Source organism: Lactuca saligna, chromosome 3 (assembly GCF_052625555.1).
Source record: "Lactuca saligna cultivar CGN05327 chromosome 3, ASM5262555v1, whole genome shotgun sequence".
Lineage (NCBI taxonomy): Eukaryota > Viridiplantae > Streptophyta > Magnoliopsida > Asterales > Asteraceae > Lactuca > Lactuca saligna.
In genome coordinates this window covers 132,796,122-132,820,274 of record NC_136419.1, presented here as the reverse complement: position 1 = coordinate 132,820,274, position 24,153 = coordinate 132,796,122, and positions in this window count along the sequence as shown.

Genomic DNA, 24,153 nt, shown 5'->3' with positions numbered 1-24,153 from the left:
GACAAAGTTGAAAATCCCATCCTACTTAAACAAAAACGTGTCGTATTAGACACCAGAGTCTCTCAAAAGACTCCGAAGTTCAATCGATCTATTGCTAGATCACCCGAACATACTATATCCATCAACTCACTTGCAAAAGGTGCTTCTGTTTTAAATGAAAGTGGAGACATATCCTAATCGGTATTCCAAGTGAACTATTATGTCAAAAAATATCCTACGTTCTCCAGTAGAAGAAGAAGATTGCATGTTTTCACTCTCAATGAATTGTCCTTTATTTTTATTTCATCAAACACATAATGCACCGCATGGTACTTTTTCATTGATCCATGCCAGAACATGACTGAGGCCAAAATTGGTTTTAGTTAAAGGGGACCGAGGAAGTCTTGGAAGTCCTACACCACTAACATTATATACAACCGAATTAGGTATGAGAATCAAAATTTTGGAAAGATCTATGAACCCGAGGGACACCCCGGTGGCAATTGGTTTGGATAATGTTTTAGGTGACAGTTGGAGTAATTATGGCCCTAGAATGGAAGAAGCACATAGAAAATTTGATCAATTCAAAAATTCCATCAAGGAAAGGAAGGCAAGGTCTTTATTTTCCCAACACTTGCAAGAACACTTAAGGGAAGCTGACCAACGAATATCAGTCCACATTGCCACTTGGTTCAATAATTTAAAAACTACTCATGATCATGAAAAGACAAGGGAATGGATGGAAATGATGTCAAAAACCTTGCAAATAGAAAATGTGGATACCAGAGCTCAAGATGGTAGAGCTAATGCAAATGATGAACTGAATAGGGATAAAAATGTTGGAGGATCAAATGACACTGATGTACAAATCAACAATGAACCAACATTTGGTGTTGCTTTAAACGAGGATGAGGTTCAAAAGAACATGGAAAATGACGAATTTCACATGTTCCTTTCTGATGAAGAATCTAGTTCTGTACAACAATCATTTTTTTTTGGAAATTTGTTAATGAATAAAAATCCTTTTGGGACTTATCTGTCACACCCCCAAACTAGAACGGCGGAAACGTTCGTGGGCGAAGGACGTCATGTGTAGTATCACGACAATTGAATAATAGTAATCAAAGTAGCAACAACCATTGTATTATTAGTGTAATGTTTACATTATATTTTAATCATACATGATTGACACCAAAAGTAAATAACAAGCAAAATATTGAAGCTACTATGCTCCATCTTCTTGAATCCGACACATGTACCTGTCTACAAATGCCATGAGAATACAAGTAGGTTTTGAAAGAGTATTAGCATAAAGCTGGTGAGTTCATAAGCGTTTTGTTTTAGAAAACTGTTACATGTTCTTTCGAAAAGTGCATTGTGTTTCTCCAGAAAACCTTATATTTACTGATGTGATGAATGTTAAATAAAAATGATTTTTACTAGTTCCTCTTGCGAGTACTTAGTGTATACAAATCATATACAATCCAGATCGAACAAACAATCGATTGTGTGGTTTTGCCCCAAGCCCATAACCAAACAAAGAACAGGAAATGAGGCAGAGGCCACACATTCCACTGGTTGTCGGATCCCTATGTACATAATCCTGAAGCATTCACTAGATCCTTACAAAGTTAACTACATTGGTCCTTTGATATTTATTGATATTGTTCCTCAAGAAAATCCAATATTTTCTTATGAAAAGCATGATTAACCCATTCCTTTTATGACTTCTTAGTTCATAGTAGTTATGTATAAACCAATATTGGATAGACATTTAATTATGTGGACCTGACCTAAACCCACAACCAAACAAGGAATAGGGAATGAGGCGGAGATCACACATCCCACTGCATGTCAGATGTTAATTGCATTTTACCCCAATGCACATACTAAGTTATCAAATAGTTACTAACCCTGTTGACTATTTGTTAGATATATTATTATGTGAACGAGTTGTTGTTTCACTTGTGGATTCTTATAAGTATACTGATGGAGGAATACCAATACGATGTGCTTCAACGTCAAAAACTGAACAGACGTTTGTCACCCCCAGTTGACTGTAGCTAATAGTCAAGGTGCAGGATTGTCAATTCCGTATAGATCTATACACAAACTCACACTCTCCCTCCAGGAGACTCTAGTTATAAGGCGTCTCACAATGTAGTTCTCTCAACGAATCCACGAATAATACTATGAAAAACATTTTGTTATTAACATGAATCCTTATAAAATAATATCTTTTGTTTCATAATTCATAAGTTTGTTTCCTTTGTTCTGAAAATTGTGTTTGCAATGTTTGTATCTTAACATGTTTATAGACTGTCCGCAAATCTAGTAGCAATTATGTTCATCATGTTTAGTAAGTTGTATGTTCAATATATACTAATGATAGGAAAATATAATAAACCAAAATATATTTTTAAACACAAGGTTACTTGTGCTTTTACTTGTATTCCCCCCTAAAAACATTAAAAACTCGGAAAATATACGGGTATGAACTCACCTTGTGTGGGTGATTCTATTGAAGGTTCGCGTAAGGATGAGAAGTTCCACGAATGAATTCCCGAGAGACAAAAGAGTCCTAAATGACATATAATGGCATATATAGGCATGTGATTAGTGTTTTCAACAACTAACTCGAAAGGAAACACCCTTAGGGACTAGGAAACACTTACTAGGAAGTGTTACAATCATAATTGATTGACTAAAAGGGGTTTACGGTCATACAAGAGAGTGTACGACCAAGGGACGTACGGTCACTGAGTGTACGACCCACGAGTGTACGATCATGGGGTGTACGGCCGTAAACATGCAAAAAGGGTGATTTGATCCATGGGGAAACTAGTGGGTCTAATGTTCAACTAAAAGTTAGGCAAAACACTCGATTTGTACCCTTTTTGGATGTGTACGGCCAACCTATGAAGGGTTTACGGCCGTACACCCTTCAAGATCATGAAGGTGATGTCGAAATATGAAGAATCAAGGCTTGGATGTAGTGGTCTTTCAAGCATAACAAGTTTAAGGTTGAAATACTTATGTTTTTAGAGCCTTGGGGTGTTCATGACCGATGATAGTTGAGAGAGAATGGGAGTGATCACAGTTGGGAGGAAGAGAAATGAGAAGAAAAATGAGCATCATATATATATATATATATATATAGAGAGAGAGAGAAAGAGAGATAGAGAGGGTGGTGTATAGTTGTAGACCTGGTGTACGATCGTAGACCTTGTGTACGACCGTACACACCTTGTGAATGGTTTTTCGGACCGAGTCAATCTCTCCAACCTCTATTAAACATATTCCAACACCCATTCATACATTACACTAAGGTTAGAAGCTCTCAAACGGTTCTTTAATATGGATAAAAGGTAGCTGAAACAAGTTGGACCTTGGACTAAATTGATTGACTTTACAATGAGAAATTTCGGGTTGTCACATTATCCAACATGGGAAGAAGAAAGACACATTTTCTACTTTATAAATATTTATTCTACTATTTTACTAATACGATTAAAGGCTTGGGCTAAAGGGATTGGGTTGGATTTGGTGATTGTGATAGTCAAATGTGTCTTGAAAATATTGGCCCTGGACCTTGGGGCTCTTGGGGTCTCCTTGACTAATTAAATTATTTTTAAATTTTAATTCCGTTTTGATTTTTATCCAATATTAATTTTTTTGAAGTTTCATTTAACTATTTTAATAGTTAACTTCGGTTTTAGCAGGTTTTGTAGGGAAATGCAGTTATTAACCGCCAATTGGCAGCCTATATATATATATATATATATATATATATATATATATATATATATATATATATATATATAGAGAGAGAGAGAGAGAGAGAGATCACCAAACATGTATTTCAAGGTTAGATTGTTTAGATTTTTGTGTCCTCTAGATAGATTCCTACTCGGGAAATTTCTATCTTAGGACACTACAACTTCGCAAGCCTCAATCTCTACATAAATTTGAGTTTGTAATATGTTATAATCTACACTCTAGCATGTTTTTCTTATGAATTGATTCTTTTATATTACATAAAATTCAATTTTGTTTGTATTATTTTTCTTTGTATACTTCTTTCATGACATCATTCACCAAAAAGGCCACGACCAAGAAGAAAAGAAATTTGCAGTGTCGAGCAAAAAATTCCTTGATTTTTCTAATATAATTGAAAGAATTTTGACTAGAGTTACCAATTTTCCTCCTCCTCCTTCGCAACCAAAGTAGTGATTTCTCCCAACATAGACTCTATTGAGAACAAAATAACGTAAAATTGAAGAAAGAGAGAAGATACCCGATCAAAGCATATTACATCACATTAAACTGGGTATCCAATCACTAGATGAATCACGGAAGAAGGACCAGATTGTATTCAATCAGAAAGGAGAGGATTTAGTAGTAGGAGTTGAAAGAGTTCATGGAAGGTGCTCAAACATTTGAGAAGAAGATGAACAATCTACTTGATGAGACCCACAAAGATTATGATGTAGGATACATGAAACTCCAATCAATATCAAGGATGTACATAAGAAGAATCATGTTTTATTGCAGGTTCTTTCAAATGCTTTGTCCGAGACAACAAAATGGAAAAATTATCCTAAAGAAACTCAGGTTGAAATCATACAACCTTCCTAGGATTTTCTCAAGCATATCATAAATTCTCTCATCCTGACAACCAATGATGTAAATTCGAAGACTCAGATTGGCTTCATAAAGGTGATTGAACTCTTCAAGGAGTTAAGGAATGGAAAGTTTGTGGATAAGACACGGCCTTCATCCTCAAAGGGGGAAATGCTATAGAAGATGAATATGTTCAAATAGAGAATCCAAAGCCTCTACCGTAGACTAATTCTCTTGCGAAGATATCTCCTTAATATTTTGGCTATAAATCCCCTTCCAAACCCAGGATCATCCACTGAGAAAAAAAAGATCTAAATACAAAGAAGAGAGCTCCACAGAAGAAACCCCATAATCTCCTCCAAAAAGAAAAACTCCAACTCCTCTGAGTATATAATCCATGTGCATGCATCTAATCCAGAAGTCCTCATGCATTTTAGAGCATGCCACCCTATCCATGTTTTCTCGTGTGTCGTTCGGACCATAATAAAACTTAGTTGTGCATTAGAGGTCTATTTATGGTATAGCTGCTATACTATACCAACACTAAATATGGTTTTGACCTAAAATCTTGAGTTGAGACTTTGTGAGTCCATGTTTGTAGGTAATAGATAATACTTATATGAGCGTATCTATATCGTTCTATATCTTTTAATCTTTGTTGGATTGGGTGTATCTGTATATATATATATATATATATATATATATATATATATATATATATATATATATATATATATATATATATATATATATATAAAGAGAGAGAGAGAGAGAGGATCCAGTGAGGACTCATTTTAAAATAAGGACTCGTGAGGATACCATAAAAAAATCTAAAAAAATACAAATAATAAAATCGAGTATAGATCTATGTCTGTGAGAAAAAAAATTGTAAAAAAAAATTTTGGATCAATAAATTTGAATCATGCATCAATTTTAATGATGCAAATTCTTTTTGTTTCAACTTTTTTTTTCTCCAAAACATAGATTTATGCTTGATTTTATGATTGTATTTTTTTGGATTTTTTTTTTCAATTTTTAAGGTGTCCTCACAAATCATCACTTTAAAATGAGTCCTCACAGGAACCGAGTCAGAGATAAAAGATTCCATTGCCGTAGTACATTATATTAGAATGTATTTTTAACGGTGATGCAAACAAACACAATATTTTTTTTTTGATGATTTATTTGCAACTCAAATAAACTTAATATTTTATTATGATTTGTTTTTATTTACAATCAACTTTTATTGTTTTTAATACTAATAGTTAATTTTATTTTAAAAAAAACGAAGATTTATTATGATTTCCTTATTTCAAGATTACAAAAAATATAAAAATACATAGTTATTATACATTGTACAATGTATAAATTTAGTGTTTGTATATAGGTTTTGCTAGTTTATGGTTTATCGTGCGTAACTAATATTAATATTCTTATTAGGCTTAAAGGGGTTAAACCTAGCTTGAGTGTAGTCCTAGATTATAGTTGTTCTGAAATCTACTAACCCAAACGATAGTTCAAACTAGTCACCTCTCTTGTAATTAGTCAATAAATAGTGTAATTAATATTAATACTTTTTATTAGGGTTAAAGGGGGTAAACCTAACTTGAGTGTAGTCCTAGATTATAGTTGTATTTCCTAAGAAATTACTAGTTTGCTATAATCTGAGGCTCTGATACTAATCTGTCACACCCATGGCCAACGGAGAAAACATCAGGCTTTGCGACATCAGGATGTTAGATTTTAGGCCAAAGACAAACATTAAGTAATATCGGGGTACAGATAGATCACGAAAGAAAAGTACGCAAGGAAAGTGCAAAGACTTCGAGCTGCATTATCGGGGTTACCTCCTCCTTCATTAAGGTTCATTCTCCTGAGAATACATGTGGTTTTTGAAAGGTAAACATAATGTTGGTGAGTTCATAGGTTTTATTGTAATGAAACGTAGTGTGGGTATTTTAGTCTATCTAGTTTATCCTAAACTCACTTCCTTGAGTTTGTGTGTACTATCACTACTTTGTCAGGTTGGTTCCTAGTAGTAGTATAAGATAGTTTTAGTTTAACAAAGTTATAATGAGTTCCTATAATCGAGCTATGACTGTTGATACCGAAAACCACGATGCTTCATTGGGCATCGCAAATGTCTTTAGAAATTTATGCCTGCTTCGACTTGCTGCAAAGTTGTAGCTAGCAACCACATGTGGGAGTATCAATCGTATATAGATCTAGACATATCTTTCCGCTCAATTAAGATTTAACAATTATAGGCCGGGAGCTAGCTGAAAATATTTTAGCGTGTTGATCAATCGTGTCTCATCTAAATCTTGTTATGGGGATCTCCCCTGGTCGGTCGTATTGTTATTCTTGTTTTATTTATACGCGTTTACTTATATATATATATATATATATATATATATATATATATATATATATATATATATATATATATATATATATATAATGTTTTGCTTAGTCAAATATATGGGCAGATTAACACTAGGTACTAAGATTATCCTAAGGGTGGCTATAACAACGATTGAAGTATCGGCGTTTCTTGGCAACTGGCCAACGTGCAACTAGGTATAATCTCTATCATTGTGATTCAGTATAACAAGTAGGCATAATATTAGCTAAAGAGTTTGGGTAGAGTATCTAGAAAGCATAATATCATCCTAATGTTTTGAGTATAATTATCTAACTACAGTTAGTGATAACTATATATAGTTACATTTTAACATGTACTCCCCCAAGAAAAGGCTTGGGAAATAGGACCGTTAACTCACCTGTGAGTTATAAAAATGTTGTTGTAGTGCATAAACCGAAAGTTAGCACTTCGAGAGGCGGTCGAGGTAGTGACATGAGAATTGCTGCAATGAGAGAACGAGTGTGAGGGGTGAGGAAATGATCTGCCGAATCTTGTTATTCGAAGCAAGATTTAGAGTGTGCGCCTTACTTTTATGAGTGAGCCACAAGGTGCTTCCACGTGTCATCATCTCCTTGTACCATGTCATCCAGTATCCAAGTGGATTGACTGCCATAATACGCATGAGCATGCTTGACGGTAAAAATCCAACTTTGAAATTCCATAAATCTCACATACGAACTCCATTTTCAATGACTCTTGTATATCCATGTAAGTCTCGTTGTCCTCTGCAACTTTGCTTTTGGTTGCTTTGACTAGTTTTAACTTTTGTTTTTCGAATAGTTTTTATTACGGTTATTATTTTATAAATATTATAACTGTCTCATACGACTTCCGTTTTTGACATTCTTTGCTTCATTATTCCTACTTTAAGTAGTACTACGTATAGGGGTGTCAAATCATACAGTTATTCCATGTTTTATCTAATACGGCACGACACATTGTTTTTTCATAACCTGAACACGACACGATACGATGTTAGATTTTTTTTGCTAACACAAATACGACCCAAGTAAAAACATGACAAACAAGACTAACACAATAAAATCGATAAAAATAACATAAAATAACAGTTGATTTACTTAATTAATTTTAATAATTGCCTCAATAACTTTGAATTATTAAATAGTCAACTATATTCATATGTAAAAGTTGTAAAATTCTTGATAAAATCATATTCTTTTGGTTGACGAGATACGTAAAATTGTTTTTTAAATTTTATATACATCTTAAAAATAGTTTTAAACTTTAGTTTAGGAAAATTCTATCACAAAAACATTATTTGTTAACATTTTAAATGAGTCTCATATTTGCATGTCCTGTGAAATTCTTTCTTATATACACAATACCTCTTATGATATAATCCAACACCATTTTTACCCTTTTTTTTTTTTTTTTTTTTTTTTTTTTTTTTTTTTAATCATTCTATATGTTCATATATATCTCACACAAAAATTCCAAAAACAATCAGTAAGAATAATAACATAATTAATAAAGATGGTGATTTATGATCATAACAATCTTATACAAGTAACTCTTTTGAGAGTTCAACCAAAGCAGAAGCTTATATTGCTTCATTACTAACAAGTATCCACATGATATCACTTCTAGCTCCTTCCATTAATGAACCGTAATCTCAAATCTTTTGTTGTAAGACTTGATCATCTTGTCAATAGACATAGACTTCACCTTCCTATAATCAAACAAATAATTATATAAAATCATTCAAAATTTTCACAATAAGATAATGAAATTGTATTTCAACATTGGATTTAAATATGAAGACTTATAGAAATCATCAACTTTCACATTAGAATATACCTCTTCTAAAGGTAATACCAGTGGTCATCGCGCAAAACACCATCAAGGGATAAATTAAAAATTACCTGAGGCTGAGGGCTTCAGAAAAAAGACGGTAGAATATGCCTAAGCCTCGTTCAGGGAGTGAGAAAGAACATAGAGATATATTTTATTAGTGATTATGCAGAAAGAAAACGACCATTTAAACTTTTATTGAACAATTGAAGAGTGTGATGAATATTTTGAACCATTATGATATTAGACTAAGGTGGTGTTTGTTTTCTTTGGAAAAAAACTTATTCAGACCTCTTATTGCTGCGTGACGCACTACACGCGCAACACTTCTAATCTTACAATTGTTTTTTTAGAAGTCTTCGGATTAAAAACCTTTGCACGTGTTCTTCTTGGCACAACACTTATTTTGCCTCTTCCTACATCTTCCAACCTCTTCTTCTTTTTGTTGCTAAAATATTGATTATATACTGTTAAAATCTTATTTCACTTTTTTTTTTTTTTTTGTTTTTTTTGTTTTTTTTGTTTATTCTTGTTGAATTTTTTTTATATTGAATAGTTATAAATTATTGATGAAATATCATTATTTTATGTTAAAATATAATTATTTTTTGTTGAAATATCATAAATTTTTGCCGAAATGTCATATATTATTAAATTTTCGGTATTAAAAAACTATTTTCGGATTACAAAATCAGTTTATTTTAATTTTTTAATATCTGCAACAGCATGCAGATGTTAAAAACAAACACGTTACTTATTACAGTCTGCATCCGTTTGGTCCACCTCTTCTACCGCAGAGGGTTGCAGAGGTGGTCCACAGACTTTATGAATTTTTGTTTCAATAAAACATACAATACCTAAGATATTTAAGAAAAAATATCTTAAGAGGTGAAGAGATGAAGAGCCATGTATGCCTAATGATGATGATGTTTAATGCCTTAAAAGGGTCGTTGGAAATTGCCAAGTTTTCAATGTGTGAAGGACTAATTTTTAATTTTCAATGGATATCATAGGAGTCTTGGCCTCTACTCAAGTTTTCAATGAATCAAAAAGTTAATTCTTTTATTTAATTTGAAAAATGATAAGAGTAGAATCGGGATATGTATTGGGTTCATTTTCTTTTTGGTGTTATATTTGGTTTTATTTTTGGGCTATTGTTGTGTTACTATTGTGCCAATTTCCCAAACTAAATACGACACAAAATAACATCAACACGAATTTGAATTTTGATTTCGTTCAAATTTCATTTTGTGGCATATATTTTTGTCGTATCGTGTTATTTTTTGCCCCTAACTGTGATTGCTTAGTTGATGACTTTTTCCAAAAGTCAGCCGTTTTCATTGTAGTTTTTGTTGTTGTAACTTTTTAAGTACGACAAATATTTATTTATTATAAAAAACATATTTCGCCCATCCTGAGTCGGATTCCTGCAAAATTTGTATTTCTGGAATAGTTGTGGCTTAAAGAGTCTAAATATACTAACTTGATCTCAAAGTGACGCAAATTTTTGCGCATTGATTTTTTAGCCTAAATGTTGGCCTAGTTGAGGGCGAAAAATTCGATTATATTAAAATATACCAGATGTTTAAAAGGTTGTCATTGTTACATTTTCACGTTCTATCGTTAAATACATCTTAAACATTAAGAAATACCACCACTTCAAAACAACTTATGGCAAAGTGTGTGACTTTTGTAAGTTACTTGTTTGCGACTTCGCAATCATAGATGCAAAGATTCACCCAATGCTTTTTAATCATGTGGATCTACCTCTTCTTGAAGATCCAATATATATAGTTGATGGAATTCAATACCAAAATTACATAGCGACCAAATATGCTGAGCTAGTCATCATCTTTTGACTTAGAAAAATTTCTAAAAAGTTTTTTTTTTTTTTTTTTTTTTTTTTTTTTTTTTTGCCGCAGCTACCTTCAATTGGTGTTCAAACACTTAGCTGGAGAAAATCTTAGGAGTCATTAATCGATCCAAGTACACCATTAATGAAGTAAAGGAAGCATGACGAGACAGGATCAAATGATTTTTTGTTGTATGGAAGTTTTGGAAGTTGCTCAGTAAAATATTCAAAGTTGAGAAAATAAGGAGTTAGTTGCGAGGTCACATAGGGAAATTTTTTGATGCATGAAGTGACCGTTGACAACTAAAAGAGTTCTGGTGGTATGCGAAGTTGTTTTTTGGTATATGATATGAGAGGAGTGATTGTGTTAAGTTATCCAAAGATTAGTTCCTTTTGTGTTATAATAATATTGGAGATAAAGAGTCTATGCAAAGAGTTGAAGCTTAGTTTGTCTTTATATGATGCGAAGGATAGTACAGTGTCGACGGTTAAGAGAAGAACTTAATGACAAAGAGATTATAAGTTAGTAGAATTATAAAGGAAACATAGCAACAAATATCAATAAATATAAGTAAGTTAAAAAAATACTTGTTGAATCATAACTTGGTTTGAAGTGAAACATGAGTTATTAAATGATGAACAACAAAGTGTGAATGATAAGGAGACTTGTATTTCAACATGACAAATGTTACAGGGAAGAAGGAATCATAATCATGTTCTATCGATTACAAAGACTGTCTATTTATAGAAGAAAATAGTACAAATCTAGAAAAATATAATATAAAGTAACCCTGGCTAAGACATTAGTGCTTCCCACGCATGGAAATCATAGAACCAACCTAGCACACAATGTCAGTAAAGGTGATCATTACTTGTGACATTGCGATATCACAAAAGACAAACTCTTTTTAACTCTTCGCTAAGTCTCTTTTCTCTTTTCACCGGTGTGCACTTAGCTTTCTGATATACCAAAACAAATAACTCTTTGGCACATCTTATCAAAACATATTCTTGCTTATTTACCAAATCAATTCTTTGCGTCACTATGATCACTTTAGCTTCCAAGGGTCACTTCATGTATTAACATTCCCCCCTAAGTGACCTTATAACTATTCTTCATCACTAGTCAAGCTTAAAGAACTTGATGAGGAGCCATCAAAACTTTCACACATCAAACATCCAACTGATTCTCATCGTGATTTCAAACTTCACTTTGTCTGTAGTAAAATTAGACTTTTCAGTGAGTTCGAGGATGTCTTCATGCTGCTTCTTGTTGCATATGTGAAATGATTTTATGGTGAGGAAGTTCTTTTTGGTGTCCTTGGAAGTTTTAAAGATGATACAAAGATCAGGTCTGTTTGTGGCACTGCAATTCATCTCTTGGATGCCTTAATTGATTATCGTGGGATATTCAAATGGTGGAAGTTCGACTTGATTTTCAATGATTTAATAAATCTCAACATTAATTATCGCAAAATCACATAAGAGAGATCTTAGGAAATTGTATGCATTCTTGTATGATGGCTTAATCTTGTGGCCCTTCTCGATTTTGAAAATAAACAACCTGGTGATCATTTGACTTCTTCAGGAGCATCATTTGCCAAACATTCTTAATCTTCTTTCCATGTTTTTTATGGAATTTCCATCGCATTTCAAATACCATAGGCATTCTTCGGACATTTGGAATCTTTAGGTCGATTTAATCAAAGATTTGAAAGAATTGAGCATTTGGGAATAAAGGAGTTTCCCAGAATCCATAAGTTGGAGATGGGACATAGTTCAAATATGAGACGTAATCTTCGTCCACACGCTTCGTAAAGGGATTCACCCAATATTGAATCATAGAATCATCAAACATAGTGTCAAATCCTTGAGCTTTCCATATCTCTTCCAAAGTCTTGGCAGCTCTCTAGTTAACTTTTCTTTGCTTAGTGGCCGGAGTGTCAGTGGAGTTGTTATTAGACATTATATATTCTTGATTTTCTTTGGGATGTGATGTCATTTGGGGTGACTGCGGAGGAGTAGGATTTTTCTTATTTGGAGAGGGTGTTGGTGATTTGAAAGGAGTCAGAGTTCTCTATGGTTGGGGAGTTGGATTTCTTTGGGGAGAGGGTGACTTTGAGATTTTCTCCGAAGAGTTGAGTTCAACTGCGGCTTTTCCTCCTTTTGAGGAAGAATAGAGAGCCTTCTCCTCAAACATGGCTTTTAACTCTTCAAGTTTGTTGAAGGTTTTGGAGAAGTTGATCAACATCTTCCCACTGACATCATTTGTTGTCATTAAGCTTGGATTATTGATGTAGTTGCAAATATCTATAGTGAATATAAGGATATCATCAATGGTTTCCCTTGTTGTAATCGATCTCCTTAAGCCTTATATTGTTGTTTGAAGTTCATCATACACATCTTCGTAAGATTTTTGGGTCTCATCGACCAAGTATCTTATTTTTTGTTCTTTCTCTTCAATCACCTTCACAAGTTTTCCCTTCAACTCCTTAACCTATTTTATGAACTATGAACTGTTCTTATTTCTTCATAAAATATTGATGATCTTATCGACATTGTACATCCAATTCTATGATGTCCATTTCTATGTAAAGAAGGATGTGATCAACAATGAACTTCTCTCTGGTTTCCATATCTTGAAATCGTTGTTCTAAGGACTGCAGTGTGGCAGTCTCGGGGTCTGTTATGGCTGAGCAGTGGAGACGGCAGTCAGAATCTGATCCATCTTCCCTTTTAATTCAAGGAACTACTTCCTTGATACCGTTGGCTTCTTTTTCTTATTTCTTCCAATATTGGAAGTTGAGTGTTGAGATCAACTTGATTCATCTTCGTCAATGAACATTTGGAAGTGGTCATTGAAGCCCTGTTTTTGTACTTCTTTATCTTCTCCATACAAATCAAAACAAAATATAGGTTCATCAATGAGTTGATCTTTAGTGTCATCATCATTAGCATCACCATTCCCAGCTAGTTTTCTTCCAGCTTTCGTTCGTCTGTTTTGGTTTCAAGTTTCTTCATGGGCTCTTCTTATTGTTTCTTTCATTATTTTCAACTATCTCCTTGCCTTTTCCATGTCATGCACAATCTTTGCATTGTTGATGAAGTTATCCTAGTAGATAGAAAATTGACGATTTTCTTCTTATTATCGTTGTTGTTGTTGAGTTTGTCTTGATTTTCTTGCCCATCGAGCTCTTTTGAATGCTTCAAACTTCCTTTGCTTTGGTATCCCGATAATGAAGGTTCTATGGAATGCAAAATGAGAACCTTAATTCACTTGGGAGCGGGAGGATCAAATGCAACAGAAATATCCACATCTTTTTCCCTAGTCTTTCTGTAACGCTATAGTCCTAATTTCGGGACAAAATTCTCTCTAACAGGGGGAATAATGTAACAACCCGTTATTTTGAATCTATTTAATAGTATAGATCAATTTGTATTTTTTTTAAATAATAAAGAGAAATTTTCATATACTATGTGCATTTATGTAATCGACTCTGAAAAATGAAATACTAAATAAACATTGTTTAACGACAAAAAAATTAATTTTTAATAAAACACTTTTTAGCATTAGCTATCTAAATGAAAGTTATAACATACGTTAAACCAAGAGTATTCATAAAAAGAACGCTTAAATCTGACTTCGTATGAAGAAGTTATGATTTTTCTAAGTTTCGACATAGTAGTACACAACCCGAAACTCGAAATTTAGTTTGATCAACATTTGGCCAAAAAACCCAAGACAAGAATAAGAGATCTTATCAAAAGAAATCCAATGGTAAAAGACAGACAAAAACGGACGTCGGATGAAGAAGTTATGAATTTTTAACGGACTTTTCCTGTCCCGGCCTGTTAAAAATATAACTATAAAAATAAAGTCAAAATTAGCCGACGTAGTCTAAACGAAAGGTGTAGAGCATGGTCTCACCTACGTGTCGACATAAAGAACGTCAAAAACGGAGTTTGTATTCAAAAGATATGAAGTCCTGAAGTTTAAAAAAGAGAAGTACGCTCCGCGTACATAGAGTACTCCCAACGTACTAAAAAACAAGGTCTCGAATTACACACGTCGCCTTATCCCTCACCTGTGACACGTATCAAACACGTCTGAGACTTCAGATATGATCGAAGGGAGTATGCCCCGCGTAAGAAGATGTACGCGCAACATATTTCTATTCACACTAGAACGCCCATCGTACGAAAAGATTATGCCCAGTGTAATGAGACTAGCTTTGACATGTTCCTTGTAGACTTGCCACCTCTGAAGTTCGGATAAGGATCCAATTAGTACGCCTCGCGTACACGAAGTAAGCCTAACAAACTAATGATTTCAATTGTACTCCCTGCGTATGTGAATATTACGCCCAACGTACTAAGGCTAGAAGCCCTCCTATAAATAGGATGAGAGACCTCTGGGTTTTGTTTACTTTTTTAAGCCTCTATCCTACTTTCCTTTAGTTTTAAACCTCTCTAAACTACCCCAAAGCCCCAGTGACATATCTAACACCCGAAGCCCCAAAGTTCTCAATATTGTAGCAGAAACTCTGCCTGAGTAAAGACATTTTTTCATCAAAAACTCTCAGTTACATCAAGGAAACTCATTTCTAAGAAATGAAATGCTGCCCAAATCTCCACCTATCATGTGAGTTCTTACCCCCGTATTTTCATGGTTTTTACTGTTTTAAAGGGGCGTGGGTGCGGGGGAGAATACAAGTCTAACACAAGGATTTGTGTTACAATCAAATGGATTCAAACTATCTTACAAAATGGATTTAAATTATCTTCAAAACACATAGTTTCAAGTTGTGATAAAATGACATCAATTCATCAAATGTATTTCAAAATGTTAAACTCTTTTATAAACTTATATTTTTCCCCAAAAATCACACACACACACACACACACACACACACACACATATATATATATATATATATATATATATATGTATATAAGATTTAAAGGACTTAGGACTGATAACTCACTTTATTTCCTTTTCCTTGTTTGGTTGTGGCTTTAGGGTATCGGTTATTTGTCCGACTGTCGTTTCAAATTTAGTTATATATATATATATATATATATATATATATATATATATATATATATATATATATATATATATATAAAGGTGATTTCATTTAGTTTCAAATACCCTTTGTAACATGTCGAGCAAGGGTTTGCATTCATGAATAGTTAGTACCAATACAGAAAGTACATATACATTATAATAGGTATAATTTATGATTCAAGAATACTAACTCATGAGTCAAGTATACTAGAGTATACTATTTTACAAGAACATGAGTTTGATTCAAACTAAACACGGGTATACTACTTTCAAGCACATTTAGAGTATACAAAACAGGGAAAATACTCTCAATAATTTATTTTAGAATGATTGGGTTTTCATTAGACACGTAATGTTTATATGAGTCTTATGAGAAAATATGTTCATGTTGTTTATTCATTTAAACAACACAATTAAAGTCCTGACATTATAACCAAAATCTCCAGCCGGGGATTGAACGAAGTGTGTATAGATCTGTATTGGGAATTGACAACCCCACACTCAGGCTGCTAGCTACAGTCGGACATACACATCCATGAGTGACAATTGTTATCAACAATTTAAATGCTTTCAAAGCGTTTGTTTCAGGCTATCTAGTCATATTATGGTTATAATAACTCATTAAAAAGATATTAACAATAGTTAGTGTATAATTAACTAAACATGAGTACATTTTCAAAGTACTAGTTTACACAGATACAATTTACAATAACAGCTGGTGGAGCCAAGAAGATTCATTTTTACAAGTTTTACAAAAGGATACAAACACAGAACAATGGTTTACAAACAGAAAGGTTTTATGAGATTAAAACTACTTTTCATACACAGTAGAAAATATAGGATTTTCTGGAACAACTTACATATTCAAGGAACAAAAAACGTACTTTTATTCACAAATACTTATGCACTCACTCAACTTTATGTTGATACTCTCTTTTCAAATTACTTGTATTCTCAGGGAAACAATAAACAGGTACTCCTCGAGCTTTTGAGAAGATAGAGCCGTTTTGAGTCATATCTTTTTTTATTTTGCTATAACTTTTTTGGTGTCAATATACAAAGATTGAAAACATGTAAATACTTTTACTTTTTAAATACAATGGTTGTTGGTACTTTTATTAGTATGATGTATGTATTGTGATACTACAAATGAAGTCCTCCACCCCCAGATGTTTCCGCCGTCTGGTTTGGGGGTGTGACAAATAGATAGGAATGGGATAGCAGCAGGAGTGGATTCAACTCCTACTTTCACCAGTTCTTAACAAACCCTGAAGTTTGCTCAAGGAGACTTCCTCCTTGCTCAAATGATAATTCATCTTGAACTGATCATATCAGGGATGAAAAGAGTTCAAGACTATGTCTATAGCCAACTCTTCATCAAAGTTGACATTCAACGTGAGAAATTGATCCACATACCTCTTCATCCTTTGTAGGTGGGTTATGATGACTATCCATCCTTCATCTTGGTTGTTAAGAACGAGGTGACTATTTCATACCTCTCAAGATGTTCTATTTGATGGTACTTTTCCATCAATTCATAACACATCTCGTAGGGCCAATAGTCCTCGTAGAACCGCTGCAGCTCGAGATTCATGGTGGCCACCAAAATGCACGACACTTTGGTCGCTTCCCTACATTAGCCCTTTACTCAGCCATTTCTTTGGGACTAGTAGTCGCTTCATCTATCTCGATGAGCTCGTTGTCAAGAATATATTCCTTATCCTCGCAACGAAGGGCCATTCGGATGTTTCTGATCCAATCATTGAAATTGGATCCATCAAAGTGACCTTCCCACAAATGTTTAGGAGCGAAAGTAGGTTCGAGGAGTTGTTGTTGGAGGAGTTTCAGATGGGAGAGTTGTTTGGGCCACACATCTGAAATAGAAGAAAGACAATTTTTTTTATTAGATATCAAATCCTTAATATAACACCAAAATGAAATATTAAGGCTAGGACCCAACACAATAATTCACAATTAGGAAGAGGGATGCCATAATCCAATTGTAAACTATTTGAAGGTAGGTAAATGCCAATTTACCAATTCCACCATGAAAAACAAAATTTAAATAAATTAGGCTTCATTAAATGAAATTCCTAGATCTTTGAGACTCAGTAAACTTTTCAATGTCATGTTTAATCTCGATTATGCCCTTCAAGTTTGTGACTGGGATACCGAAGATCACAAACAAGGTGTAAATAACCATGTAAATCAGCTTGTTACTCACGATGTCATTGACCAACTAATCAATGTGCTGGTTAACCAGACACGCTTCATTGATCAATGATAATTTACGAGCTAGCCATTTCCACTCTTTGTTAGTCCAAGTTCGTGTGTCGGTTAACCACACATGCTCCACTAACAACTTGAAAAAGTGCAATGTGCAATTTCATTTATTAGCATAAATTTCACATTTTTCTAAAGTAACCAAGATTGAGAATTTATAATTATACTTATTAATGAGACAATTAATGTCCTATCCTACCTGTTCGACTAATGACCCTCCACCAAGAGTGGACGCCCATTCAACTGCCATTTTATATATAATTTTTTATACCCCCTTATAGACTGGCTTTGTGAATGAGGCCTACTAATGGTAAGATTGAAATATCTTATACATATATATATATATATATATATATATATATATATATATATATATATATATATATATATAAATTAAGCTTTTAATATTATAATAGTATAAGGGTGTATTTTAAACTTCTAAAATACTAGAGTTTTAGAATTTAAACTTTCAATATTAAACTTTTATGTAATTTTAAAGTACAAAAGTTAAGGGGTGCAATTTGAAACTTTTCAAAATTACTAGATCAAATATTAAATAATTAATTAATCACATAATTTTCCATTATCTTAAAATTTGACCAAATCGATCAATTTTGATAAGGAAATCAGATTACCATTCAACAAATTCAATTTATGGTGATGAAAACTATTTACTGTAATTATCCTAATCCAAAACAGATCAAAGATTCAAAAAATCAGCTAACAGACGAACAAACGCGTCGAGTTAATCCAACTCATTGAGTTCATTATAGAACTCATCAAGTTTGCTGAACATAAAACGTTTTTTATTTTGCAATCGATGTAGATAGACCACTATTGCATCAAATAAAATAGAAAACACCCTATGCTTTGATACCACTGATGGGTTTTGAGCATAATAACATTCCAATGTGATCATGCAACTCTAATTGCTTTGGATCTAAGTTTTTCTCTAGTTAAAGATGCAAATAAAAATTCCAAAGCAACAACACTAATACTAGCATACAATTTTCGAGATCTATATGAAAATTAGGGTTAGAATGTTACCTTGTTTGCTATCTAGTAACAACAAGGGTTCCACGGATGATATTGACTCTTGAAAGCTCTAGTGCCCCAAGTGTTGCACCTCTGATGGAGCACAAACACCAACAACAATGGATGAGTGAGAGAGCGGGAAAAACCATATACTTTTGGCTAGGGTTTCGCTTAGAATGCATAGAGCCAAAAATCACATGCCAGGGGGTCTTTTATATACTTGAGTCTGCTAGGGTTTTATGGTGGAACCCCTAATTTGATTGCTTAGGCCTTAAGCAGTCCATGAAATTCCTTCCTAGAAGCCATGGACGAAATTCTATAGGGCCTCTTGTAGATTTCGTCCACTCCCTTCCAAAGCAGTCCATTAACCCAACTCTGTAACTATCATTGATTTGCAATACCAGTCCCTATACTTCCAATCAGTCTTTTTAATCCCAAAGTTAATTTATGATTAAATACTAATTAAATAATATGATTTCTAATTAGTATATTATTCTTATAATATATTAATAAATCATTTGTTATCCTCTTTCTCCAAAAGTCATCCTGTCAAGTTGCTATGGTGAAAGCAACCTAAAAGGACCATGCTACTATCGATATACCAATTATAGTTATGCGCTTAGCCACCTAATCCAACAGTTCTATGGGTAGAAACCCTTTCTTGGACTCATGTATTTAGAATATTTTCTTCAAGATCTTATCCAAGTATTTAATTTGGCTAAGTCAAATTAGAAGTTTTGATCTATTTCTATAGATTTGTATAACTAGTATATGTTGTATCTCCTAAGTCCTTCATAGAGAAATATTTTCCAAGTGAATTCTTCTCACTTTTCAATGTTATGATATTTTTCCTACAATTAGTATGACATGAACATATAATACTAGGAAGAATTCAACACTCCCACTAGCTTTGACATAAACCCAAATCATCTTCGCTTCTTAAAAAGCCAAACTCTTTGACATTCTCATGAAAAGAAAGATTCCAACAAAGAGATGCTTGTTTGTGTCAATAGATGGATCTCTCAAGCTTATACACTCTATTTGGGTATTTTTGAGTGTACAAAACCTTCTAGTTATGTCACATACATATCCTTTATAAATTTTCGTTAAAAAAATCGGTTTTTAAATCTATTAGCCATACTTCATAAATATAAAAACTAGTTAAGGAAAGCAAAATCCTAATATATTTAGTATTAGCCACTAGTGAGAAACGTTCCTAGTAATCAATCCGTTGAGTTTGAGTATAATCTTTCGCTACCAGTTTTTCCTTGAATGTGTAACCCCTGAAGTGACGTACATTCCATTTGTACCCTTATATTTCAATGTTTGCACTTTTGTTCCTTGGGTTTGTACGCGTGGCGTACCACTAGGTACGCATGGCGTACAAGTGTGCAATGAGTATGTCGTGCGTACCAAGGTGTATGCTTAGCGTACACTAGCAAATCAGATAGGGACCACGGACACGTACGATGGGAGTAGATGTATATACACTGGTCGTAGGTAGGGTTAGTAAAAACCCTAACTTTCGGGTGTTTGGCCACTATTTAAGCAACATTATGGAGTGAAATCCTATTTTTTATCAGCCTCATTGTCCCTCAAGCCCCTAATCTATAAACGCTAATCATTCCTTGTGTGTTGTTGGAGATTTGAAGGTCATTAGAAGAATATTGTGGTACTTTTGAAGAAGGTATTCGTTCTTGAGAGCTTATTGGAGAACATAGAGCTTTTGGATCCAAAACCTCACCAGATTTTGGCGATTATTTGAGGTATAAAGATCTGAACTTGGTGGTTATTCTCTTAGACCTCTTTTAGGTTGGGTTTTTGGACACTTTTTGTCCCATGGATGAAGTCCATTGTGTCCATCTCGTTTTTGGAACTTAGAGTTGCCACACTTTGTGTTATTTGAGTTCTAGAATCATAAAGTTGCCATTTTTGGGGTTGAAATCCACCCATGCATGAATTAAGGTCACTTTCATCTAAGTAGATTACTATACATTGAGTTTGGGTTCATTTGGGTCGTGTAAAGTCACCAAGTCAGTCACTATATGGATTAAGATGTTCAAAAGGACTTGGATATGTGATTTTAACCTCTAGATTAAATTATTAAGTGCTTAATGGTATAAGTGGCTTAACACGACAAGGCATTAGGTGTATAAGAATGTATGCATAGCGTACAAGCAAAAAAGCTCATACACGTAGCTTACAGCCGAGTACACCCCGCGTACTCAGGCAGTGGGATAGGTTTTGTTTTGAGCCTCAGTTTGGGCCATTCTTGGACTTCTTAGATTTAGGCCTTATTGGGTCATCAAAAATCAAATTTTGTGCTAAAGCATGTTTAGGATTAAGGGAATGTCCATTTGAGGAGTTGGGCCCAATTTAGAAAAATTGGGCCATTGGTGGGCTAATAGTGGACTTGGGAAGGCTATCTAGTGATTGGGCTCTTTTGTGTGCATTTGGGCCTAGGTCATGGATTGGATAAGATCATGGGGAAAATGCGCATTTAACCCTAATAAGGAATATTGGGTTTTGAATAAGTGTTATTTTGGTAATGATAGCTTTAGGAGTCGTCGAAGCAGCTGTTAGAGATTCTGTACTGTGAGATTCAGCATGCAGGTGATTTTCCCCCTGTTTGAACTATTCAAAGGCACCAATGCCCGCCCATATGTATTTTTGTATTTATTACGGACTAAGGTCCGATGCCAGGCGGTACCCGATGTAGGTTTATGATGGGTTTTGAGCAAACTAACACTCCTAAGGTGCTCATGGAACCCTAGAAACTTGGATCTATGTTTGACTATAATACATGCAAATTTGTTTTTCCAAGGTTCATAACATCTTTGTCATGGCATGGGGTGCTTTTAAACATAAAAGAACTAGAAGAGTTACATACCTTTGGTTGTGAGTTGATTCCTTTGGAGTTTGAGAGCCAAGCACCAAAAATGTGAATGCCTCAAATTGAAATCACAAAACACCACAAACTTGGAAAACTTTATGAGAGAGTATGTTTTGCTGTAGAAATCGGCCACTCTTATGCACACACACTTAGTGTCATTTCAAGCACCACAAGCCTCTTTATATAGTGTATATGGTTAGGGTTACAACCACGAAAACCCTAATAACCCATGTCTTTTCCTATCCAAGGATTCATGGGTTATGTAACACCGTAAAATTTCAAACAAAATTTCACATTTTTAAAACCATTTAATTCACAATATTATAAGACACATTGTTTCATATATTCAAACATAAGTAAAAAAATCCCAAGATCATATAATATAAATAAAACTCCGCGCGTGTGTGTACTGATCATGTCGGTGCCTTCCCGTGATCCTCACTAGTACCTGAAACACATAACACAAAATACTGTAAGCATGAAGCTTAGTGAGTTCCCTAAAATATCACACATAGCACATACTAGCCACTCGAGGCTATAACTCTGTGGGCCCTTGGGCCCTAACTCTGTGGACCTTCTGGTCCTAACTCTGTGAACGTTCCGGTTCTAACTCTGATATAACCTCATATACACCCGGCATAAATCACATAGAAATAATGCAGTGCAACACATCACATATAAAGCATACAATAACTCTATTACATAACTCTAATTACCACTCAAGGTAAAATATAGTGAAAAGACTCACCTCGGATGTCTTGGTAATATCTCACTCGCGTAACACTGATCTAGCCTCTTCCTAAACACATAAACGACCATCTCAATTAATAACGGCTCTCCAGGCTAGACTAAATCTTCACACGTCCTCTAAGAAGGATAAAAGTCCATTTTACTCTTCAAATAGTGCACAAGTCCAATTGTTAACCAAACCCTAATAGTCAACAAAAGTCAACGATCAACCCTTTGACCAGACTCGCCGAGTGCACAATTGTGACTCGGTGAGTTCATTCACGAACTCAAGTCCTCAAAATCCCCAATGACTCACCGAGTCACTTCCCCAAGTCAGCGAGTCACCAACTATGTGATTCATGGTGAAAAACTATCCTACTCGCTGAGTCTGTTCTTGGACTCGGCGACTTCATGCCTTGCTCAAACTCAAATGACCTCTTGAGGTCAGATCCGTTCCTCTAACCCATAGATTTTGCCTCCTTAAGCAATACAAACACGTAAAGTCTGGATCTTGATGCCCATGCAAGGACCTAATGGCTCTATTTGAATAAAAGGCCTCAATATACCACCCTAAGCTCATAACTCCCAATGACACCCATAAAGATCAAGGAGTTAAGGTCTCTGGACCTCTTTGGATCCAAATCCAAAGTCTCAACACAAGAAGGGACCAATTGCTCCACAATTCATACTGTAAAGGGGCTAGAAACTCTAACTCTCAAAGATTAACACCAAAACTGAAGAAGGATCGAATATGTACCTCAATATGTAGTCCCTAGGCTCTGAAATCCACATAATAGCACCCTCTTCAGTTCCCTCTTGCTTTGGTCACCTTCTTCTTGCAAAAACACCCACACAAAGATAAAAAATGGCCTCTTCTTCCTCACAAACGCTCTAGATATCTTAGGGTCTCACTCAGGGGTCTGGTAGCCGCAAATGGTGGCTATAAGACCCTTTAAATAGGTCCCAAACCCCGAGAATTAGGGCTTCATTTAACATCGCTGAATCGCCGAGTCCACTAGTTGACTCGCCGAGTCCGGTCATTAACCCGGATAGAATTCACGATCCTACTCGGCGAGTCTAAGTGTCAACTCACCGAGTACCTCCAAAATCTCCAAAATAAATGAATAATAATGTACCTGGGAATCCGGATGTTAGAATTCTCCCCCACTAGAATCAGACTTCGTCCTCGATGTCTTACTTCGCAAACAACTCTGGATACTGCTCATGCATCTCTCACTCCGACTCCCAAGTCAGCTCAGACCCCTTCCAATGTTGCTACTGGACCTGCAAAAGGGGTAATTCCTTGCTCCTCAGAACTTTGATCTTCCGATCCATAATCGCAATCGGTCTCTCAACATAGTTCACGCTCGCATCTACTTGGATATCCTCTAATGGTACCACTGCCGACTCGTCGACTATACACTTCCTCAGCTGCAATATGTGAAAGGTTTCAT